This window comes from Vigna umbellata, chromosome 1 (genome assembly GCF_029865625.1).
Source record: "Vigna umbellata cultivar VRB3 chromosome 1, Vumbellata_1.0, whole genome shotgun sequence".
NCBI lineage: Eukaryota > Viridiplantae > Streptophyta > Magnoliopsida > Fabales > Fabaceae > Vigna > Vigna umbellata.
In genome coordinates this window covers 88,685,820-88,694,193 of record NC_142165.1, presented here as the reverse complement: position 1 = coordinate 88,694,193, position 8,374 = coordinate 88,685,820, and positions in this window count along the sequence as shown.

The following is an 8,374-nucleotide window of genomic DNA, read 5'->3' as shown; positions in this document are numbered from 1 at the left end:
AGCTGTATGCCTTTTTCATTAAGAATTAATCCGCTTTCAAAAATCGATTAAATTTTTTATAAATTTGAAAAATCATTAAAATCTTAATCGATTTTTAAATAACAATAAAAAGATCGATTAAAATTCTTTATTGTTTCTTATTTTTTTTAATTTTAGTTTACATTTTTATTTAATAATAATAATAAATTATTAATATTAATTATTAAATAAAAAACAAAAAAGTAAACTAAAACAAAAATTAAAAAATAAAAAAACTTAACGACTTTAGAATCTCTTAATCAGTTTTGAAAAACTGGTTAAACAATTTTCTTAACCAACTTTTGAATGATAAAGTTTCTTATCTTTTTCAATTTTTTATTTTAGTTTATTTTTTTTCACTTAATAATAATAATAATAATAATTATTACTATTTTAGTTTACTTTTTGTTTATTATTATTATTATCTTTTTCGAAATTCAGTTTACTTTCAAAAATTAATTAAAATTTTAAGGTTTTCAAAATTTATAAAACTCTCAATTAATTTTTAAAATTTAATTAATTCTTATTGAAAAAAAGGACAAAATTAAAATTTTGGAGGTGAAGAAAAAAAAATACAGGGAGAAACATCCGTTTTCACTTCTCTCCTTCCATTCCAGGCCCATCACCTTATTCCACATATTTTCTACTATATTTAGTTAATTGAGAAACAAAGTTAAAATTCTAAATTATCACTAACATGTGTTCACTTAGGGTGTGTTTAGTTGGAGGTAATTGGGGGAGAGTGATTGGGGGAGAGTGATTGAGTGGATTTGAGGGGATTTGAGGATGATTTTTTGTGTGTTTATTTGAGTGGATTTGAAGGTAATTGAGAGTGAATTTTGGGTTGAAGTTTGTGAGAATTAGTGTAGAATTTGATTGATGTGACGATTTTAAAAAATTAGTTTAATTGGTAGAAATTGAAGATTACCAAAATGTCCCTAGGTATTAAAGTAATATAAAATTAAATTTGTTAATGTTATATTTAATTGTAAAAATGTTTATTAAAAGTTAAAAATTTGGAATAATTATTAAAAATAATTTAAAAAATATAATTAAATTATACTTGATTGAAATTAATTTTTTATTAATATAATCGTGTTACAATTTTCTGTTTTATTTTATTTTGTTGAATATTTTAGATTATTTAAAGAATAAATGTGTACACTTTTTTATGGAAATTTTGAATCATGCAACAGTGGTTATGGAAAAATTTAAAATGTCAGGGGCACATGAGTAATTGATCTTACTATCCCTCCAAATCTTCTCAGCCGGGCGGGTGACCAAAAAGAACTCCATCCCACAAATCAGTCACGTTCCTTCCGCGCAAATACAGTTAAGTGAACACCCAATACATTGTTTTTCATCGCTTTCCAATATTAGTAAACAGTAAATACCCTCCAAGTGAACACACCCTTAGGCCTTGTTCACTTAAGTGGATTTGAGGGAGAGTAATTGAAGGGATTTGAGAGGATTTGAAAATAATTTTTTTTGTTGATTATTTGAGTGAATTTGGAGGTAAATGAGATTGGATTTGGAAGAAGTAAATTTTTTTAATCTGTCACGTCAATAAAATCCTACACTGATTCTCACAAACTTTACTTCCAACTTCATTCTCAATTACCTCCAAATTGACTCAAATAAACAACAAAAAAATTTATTTTCAAATACTCTCAAATCCCCTCAATTACTCTCCCTCAAATTCACTCAAGTGAACAAGGCCTTAGGGAAATTACTGTTTAAACAGTTTGGTGAACAATTCTTTGAAATGAATTTAATGTTCACATTCAGAGAAATGCACTAACAGATTTAAAGGGAAATGTGGGATAATGTATTTTCACTCACTCGTAATGAAATTTGTAGGGATCAATTAAAAAAGTCTGAACTAGTCCTCTATCCTTATGTTTGGTTCGAACCAATGAGACCTATGCCTAGGGAGATTGCAAAAGGCAAGGACTTTCCACAATTTTTTTTCACATAATTATTTCTACAACTTTTTTGTGTCAAAGTAAACCTAGAGAATATATTACAATATATATTTTTTTGAATAAACTTAGAAGTCAACCATTTTTAAATTACATATTTTCTGTCTCTATATATCCAACTCACTCTTTTTTTAATTGAATATTTTCCCCTCTCATTTTATCAACCTGAAAATGACAAACTATAAATTTAATGAGATTTTGAAAACTATTTTCCTTCGAATTATAACTTCCAAAGGAATTTTAAATTTATAATCAGTTTTAAAATTATAATTTTTTTACATTTTTAAAATTAATTTTAATAATTAACATTAACTTTTACTTTTTATAAACATTTTTACAATTAAATATAACATTAACAATTACCATTTATATTACTTTAATAACTATGTGCGTTTTGACAATCTTTAATTTCTACCAATTGAACAAATTTTTTTATCTGTCACATCAATCAAATTCTAGACTAATTTTTACAAACTTTACTTCAAAATTCACTCTCACTTACCTTCAAATCCACTCAAATAAACAATAAAAGATTTATCCTCAAATTCCCTCAAATTCATTCACTCATTCCCAATTCATCTCCTCCAAGTGAACAAAGCCTAAATATAGTTAAAAAGATATTGATATTTTAAAATTTGTTACTTTGTTTTGTCGTGTTATGAAGATGAAAAAATATAGAAATAGATAATGAGAGATGAAGAAAGATGGTTAGAGATGAAAAAAGAAAGGAAAAGACATTCCAACACGAAAGATAAATAAAATTTTAATATGTGATATAAAAAAGAGTATTAGCATTAATTTAAGGAAATGATCATACAACTTCATACTAAAAATCGATTTTTTTGTTCTTTCTTTTAAAAAATCAATAAAAATAAACTATTACTTGAATTAGTATATACTTGAACTTGTTTTTGGTTTTTTATAAAAAAATAGCTGTTGTTTAAAGATTTTGTTTATTTTATCTCTTAAACAAATTGAATTAATACTTAAATCAATATACACCTTTTATTTTTTTTCTATACAAAAATGAAGTTACTTTTTAAGTTAATATATGACTATTCTTATATTTTCTTACTTTTTTTATACGATTTTTTTATTTAAGGATTTATCTATATCTACATATAAGATATTTTTAATATTTTTGGTGCTATTTTCTTACTTAAAAATATCTTATACTTTATTTATAATGTATCTTGTAATAAGATTTTATACACCATTTAAACATTTCATTTATTATTTATTTTTGGATTAAATATGTTTTTAGTTCCTCAAGTATAAAGTGTTTTTGGATTTCATCCCCTTCTCAAACTTTGGTATAGTTTCATCATTCCCTTTAGAAACTTTAATTTTTAGTCTTTGAAAACCAACCGCGTTAAATTTTTAAATTTAATCTGATGTACCACGTATGATGCCAACTTACTTGCTCACTGTGTGCCACGTTTGTGTCACGTTCGTTAAGTCACTAGTTCCCACCATCATCGTTTTCATCTTCCCACTGTAAGACCTTCGTACTGTTGTGGCGAAGCAAATCTGCAAACCCAAACCACCATTGCGAAGCTAAATCGAAGTCCATAAACCTTCATCGCGCATTAGTTCATCTTCCTTCACCACCATAGAGACCCAAATTAGAACCCAGAAACACCAAAATCACATAACCATAAATCCCCAATTTTCAAAAACCTCCACAATCATCAATTTCAATTTCACAGTTGAACCTAAACAAAAGAGAATTATTGTCTAACCCTTCACCTGCCAGAAAGATTAGCAATATAGACTCTTTAACTCAATTTATTTATTGGCCAACTAAACAAAAGAGAACTAGTGTGTAAGTGTTGTCTGGTATTACTTACTTCAGGATTTCAATGCGAGACAGTCAAAGATTTTTCACTGCATCAAATATTTTCTGTAGCAAGTGTGAAGTGTGCTTTTCAATGAATTTGGATGAAGTTGAGATAGGATTTTCTCTGAATTTGTTTTCCTCTGAACTTGAACCACAATATTTCTTGAATGATGCATTTCTTACTTCCCTAAAGGTCACGATTTTCACTTCAAACAAATATCTTGACCTGTTGGATTATCAATTTCACAATTAACAGAACCACCAGACAAAACTCGTTCATCCTCATCAAGCCTAACACTCTCTTGATTGCTTGGGATGAAATGTTTTCCCCTATCATTAACAGAGGTATTAACTTTTAGTTCATGTTTCCCAACTGAGATTGAAGTGAGACAAGATACTGCCCAGTGGTTGGGCTCAAAACAAATGATGCACATACAAGGACATTCGTCTAATCCTCCATATGAATCTATATTCTTTTGAAGATCTGCCAACTTGTTCTCTACAATTTCCGACAGTTGAAAAAAATTTAGAGTGAGAGTTGAAAAAATTTATAGGTTTAATCTGAGGTTGTGATGATGGATCGTTGCGCCACGACGATGTAGTTGTGGTGGATGGTGCGTTCAAGGTGGCGGTGGCTAGGGTTTCATTATTGGGAGAATATTATGATGTCGTGACAGTTCATATGTCAAGGCTATTGATGTGATACTCTTTTATTGGTTGTGGAAAGTGAGAGTTTTTAGGCAACTTGGTACATCGTTAGCCAAACAAAATTTAGAGCAAATTATAATTTTCTTAAGGAAGATTATCAAAGTGTACTAAATTTTAAAAGAGTGACTAAATCTAAAATAGTGTGATAGTTGAGAGAATAAAAACATATCTAACCTTATATTTTCTAATAGTATTTGATTCACAATTGAAAACAAGCATAAACTATTTGGTATTTGAATCTCGATTAACGTGCCTGGAGATTATGACCGGAGATTTTGCTATTACATCCAACTATTACATTAAGAAACAAAGTATTGTAAGTAGTTTTCGATTTCTCTTTTTCTCGTTTCCATCATAGCTCAAATCTTAAATTTTATTATCTAAAATTAAAAACATAAAAAAAAGAAAATAAATAAACATCGCAACCGGGATTGCGACGGGACGACGAGTCGAAAAACAGACGGGTTTGAGAAAAAGATTTTGGGAGTCGCCACCATAATTTATTGTGGAAAAACTATGGAAAACCATAAAATAAGACATGGTCTACGAAAACTTGATTTTAGATTTGGGAATCGGTTACGCGTAAGGAAGATGTTAGCACCCTACTACGTCTGCCCAAAGACACTACCTTTGATTAAATGTATAAAGTTGACGTGGTTTTTCAAAATATTTAATTTTTCCTAAAAATAATAATATAAAGAAACTAATAAGAAACAAAAAATATTTTTTTTAGGCTTAATTACCTACTTAGTCCCCATGTTAGGAGATAATTTTCTGTTTAGTACCCAGTTTTAAAAATGTAGGCATTTGGTACCTATGTTTTGAAATTTGTATCAATTCAATCCTATCCAGTTAACGGCGTTATAATTGATGCGAGAAATTAAGGACGTTAATGAAGATGCATTCAAACATTTGATAGCTATTCCACCCAGGATAGCTATTCCACCCAGGTTATCATTAACGTCCTTAATTTCTCGCATCAATTATAACGCCGTTAACTGGATAGGATTGAATTGATACAAATTTCAAAACATAGGTACCAAATGCCTACATTTTTAAAACCGGGTACTAAACAGAAAATTACCTCCTAACATGGGGACTAAGTAGGTAATTAAGCCTTTTTTTTTATGAACTGACAAAGATTGACCTTGCTCCTACATATATCCATTTATGATGGATAATCAAGGATCGCATAGTTCTTTATCTAGAAAAAAGGTTTGTAAGTTTGTTTGAAAATTATTAGGGATTGTTTGGGATTTTCGAAAAGCGAACATCGACAAGGATGAACATTGTTTTTTTTAAAGATTTTTGTATTCTTCTATTTGAAAAAATATGGTGGGAAAAAAAGAAAAGGAAAGCGACCGACCATAAACCGACGTGTACCTATACCCTTTGTTTTATGATTTAATATTTTTTATAGAAAAATAGGTGATAAGAAATATTTTTTTTGTTTTGAAATTTTTTATTTATTATTTATTTCTTAAAAAAAAAATATCACGTGATGCAGGATATATGACCAATACCAAAAACCTGAAAAGATATTTCTTTTTTATGAAAAAAAAAACATTATTGTTGTAGAGTAAAAAAAATAAAATCTTTTAACAAAAACCTTCAAAGTACAATATATAAAAAGAGAAGGAGAATAGTGCTGAAATGACATACCTTTTTGGCTTTAAGTATTCCCAGTTCTTCCTTGCTAGTTTTTTTTTGGCAGAGTTCCTCAAGCGTGAGAACTTACTTTCCTCTATACTCTCTCTCACTCTTTCTATCTCTATTATTTGAGAGTGTATCTCTCCCCTCTTTTTTGTCTATCACAAGCTGCGTATTTATACACACACATTATAATATTATGATAATCTTGTCTTAATTGTGAATTAATTGACAATAAACAAAATAGGGAAAAAAAATGTCTTGGTTCCAATAAAAAGAAATCAAATAATATTCAAGATATTGATTATAATTATTGTCAGAAAATTTGTTCATTTAAATCTTTTATTCTTTATTTTTAATTATTTACTTACTCGGACGAAATTGGATGTTGACAATAAAATTCCTAAATATTCTAGAAAATAATAAAAATAATATATTCTACTTTAATACTCTCAAAATAAATTTCTAAATGCTTATACAATAGTATTTTTCTTTATATTAAACTGAGTTAAAATTTGAAAATAATAGCTTAAATCTCTTTAAAATGATAGTAAAAGACATCTTACATATGTCCAAGGTTTCTTGGCCGACCTGTTCCTGATCAAATAATATACATAGACCTGTTAAGTCCATATATATTTGGTTTATATATATTTGATAGGACAATATCACGTTAACAATAACTTATAATTAATTACAATAATTTAAAATTAACAAGTTATTTGGTCACATGCTTCAAGTCACGCTATGGCAATTCATACTTTACACGACTCGTCTTGCAGAGGATTCTTGGATTACATAAATTAACCATGTTCATGGAAGACTAACATTTACATATCAAGAAGTCTTAGCTTCGAAATACTTCCTAATAACTCAATATCCCTTCCAAATCAGTTATGGAACTATAATGAATCCTTTCATGTAAGAAAAAAAAAAGCTAGACAATCATGTGTTAAAATCTAATGCTGTATTAATTATCAACTCACTTTTACTGTATAAACATACTATAGAACTAATAAAAAAAACTAGGATCTCATGCACCGGCAATGTCAATATATTCACACGTTCTAAAAGTTCCAAAAGAATGATATATACTGTAAAACTAAATATTAATGGTTAATTCGATGAACAATAAATATAACAAATAATAAATATAACAAATAATAAATTTTGTTAGGATAAACTTTGATATCATATTAATAAGAAATGAACTTTAAATCTAATTTAACTTCACAAAATTAACTTGTGAAAAAGGTTTGTATCAATTTATATATTATAAATTCATTTTATTTTTAGTTAATGTGAAACTTCTAATAACATATACATGTTTATCAAACTTCTAAGAAATGAACTTTAAATCTAATTCAACTCCACAAAGTTGTTGTTTTCTGGTATGATGCTGAGGAACATGGAGTGACGTTGAGCATCATGAAGTCAGCGAGCCACTGGACTCCAGGGCACTAAGCGACTAGTTTGGACGCTAGGTGCTGAACCTTGCGAAGACAGTGAGCTCTTTGTGTCTTGGGCGCGGAGGGGACATTCTGGACTGTTGAGTGTTGTGTTCTCTGTTTGGTGGACGCTGAGCAGTAGGAAGATGCGCTACTAAAGGTCTGAGCTATTATTTCTCTTACTTCGTTTAAAAGTTTTGTACTTTCAAAAGTTTATTTGTTTAGAATATTTCATACAAATTAATAAAATAGGTGTAGAGATTGTATATGTTGATGATTGATGAATATGGTGGTGTCTATGATGTTATTTCAAATATGATGAGATAATGAATTATGGTTATTGGTATAATATCAATGTTTGGTGTAATTCCATGGATCTCGTGTGGTAAGACTTTATGGTGGCATTCAGTAGTAGTGTGTTGCATTGAGGTAGAGACTCAGTCTTGAAAGTTATCTTGACACTCAAATAATCACACAATCTCAAGTAAAGAAGGGAGTTATGTGGTGGGGAGTAGCAAGAGTATAAGTGGAAAATACACGGCATTTATGGGGCTTTATGACAATCAAGCTCATTAATTCATATTGGATATGACAATAATGTCGTATATTCATATTTGATACGACAATCAAACCATTAATATTTAATAATATACCTGCTAACTGTCCATAAATACCGTATATTTCAACATGTGTATTAATTGGTCATCAACGACATCCATCTTACTTGG